Here is a 1,973-nt window from a genome sequence, read left to right as displayed (position 1 = left end):
AGTTTCTGATGATCACAAATCAAGTACATTTTATTGCTCTCACTTTAGACTTTTACTTTAAAGTGAGAACAAATGCACTATAGCCTGTTTATCAAAACCTAAAGTGTTTTGTGATTAGTATATATTTTTTTACACTTACAAATTTGTGTTAAAGAACATTTGCTGTTCTCACTTTAGACTGTTAGCATAAAACGTCTTTAAAGTTTTCAACTCAAACAGTGCTGTTATGACCACAGCTCATCTTAGAGTAGCTTATTTCATTTAAAAAGAAATACCACTTTATACACTCATGGCATGCAGCATGTCAATCAAATCAATTATAGGCTGAGCTCCATACTTGTGAACTGCATTCTGTTTTGAGCTAGTGACTCAAGGACACATTATTTAAATTGAATCCAACAAATTCCATTTCATGTATTTATTGCAACAAACACCAAACAATTAAATACAAAAACAAACAACAATTTGGGGTAAGAAGTGAACAATTTGGGGTAAGAACAGTACTATGGAATTGTATATGTGACCATGGCAAAGTAAGAACAGCTCAGTAAATTCAACTTGATGGTATTCCATCTTGGGAATCCATTAAAAGTGCTAAGGTTGATTTGTGTTGATGTGTTCCACAATGGCGAGAGTAGACAAGCCTATAAGTAGAACTCTGTTAGAACCACAATATGAAGGTACAGATCACAAAGGCAACATTTCTGCACATTTGGTCATCGACACTGATGTGTAGAGAAGGAAAATCAAGAAAAATCAATGGCCTAAACTCAAAAAGTGCTAAAGCAATTACAAGCAGTTTCCTACTTTGCTCAGTCAGTGCAAACAAAGAGAGACCAAACAGGAAAGCTAGCATGGCCACCAGGCTTTATAGGGGAGGGGCTAATTAGTGACTACTTACACCTGGGTAATTGGGGGCATGGAGAAGGAACTCTGCACCATGCATCTCACATGCCTTTGTGGCATAAACATAAAGACAAGGATTTATAAACCAAACGTCATGGGTTCAAAAATGAGTCAACAAATCAAACTAAACATTTCAAATAACAAAACAAAAGCAATATGCAGAAAACTAAAATCCTCAACCAAAACAATCCAAATGCCTAACCAAAAACCTAAATGCTTTTCAAAGCAAACTTATATCATACAACCTCTAATCATTAGGGTTCATTATGACAACAAATTAGATTTAGGTTGGAACCACTTTATTCTGCACTCGCATTTAATATTTCAATGAGCAGTGTTTATTGACACTAAAATGCATCCCGATTACAAAACTGTAAATCTAAAAGGTCATCTAAACTCAAAAAGGTTAAGTGTATGGTTCTCAGAAGCATCTTCCATGCCTTTGTGGCATAAGCATAAATACAAAGGTTTATAAACCAAATGTGATAGGTTCAAAACTCAAACATGACTCAATATTAAAACAAAAAGAAACAATACAATTGAAGATGTCAAACAACTCCAATTTATGAGTTAAAATAATTTTCAACAAAAACATACTGACTCAAAAGCCTTCTCAACTGCTTTACCCATGCCAGTGTGGCTCAGGAGATAAACCTGGTGTTTATAAATGGAACATCTAGGGTTCGAGTCTCCTGAAGAACATTTTCACTGTCCATTCTTAATTCTGAAAGGTCAGGTATGTAATATGTTCTCAACTGCATTTCTCATGCATATGTGGCTCAAGAGTAAAATCCAGGGTTTGTGCACCAAAGGTTGAGAGTTCAAACCTGCGACAAAACATTTTCACTGTCCATCTAAATTCTAAAAGGTAGGTTAAATATAAGTTCCAGATTGTACCTTACATGCCATCTGGGGTTTACAACCCAAAGGTTACTGGTTCAAAACTCAAACAAAACTAATAATCAACAAAAAACTCAAACAAAACAAATAATACAAAAGCAAATCAACAAAAAACTCAAATAAAACTAATAAAATAATCAACTCAAACAAGAAAAACCTCAAATGAC

This window comes from Electrona antarctica (assembly GCF_951216825.1).
Source record: "Electrona antarctica genome assembly, chromosome: 18".
NCBI lineage: Eukaryota > Metazoa > Chordata > Actinopteri > Myctophiformes > Myctophidae > Electrona > Electrona antarctica.
Note: the sequence above shows the minus strand (reverse complement) of the source record.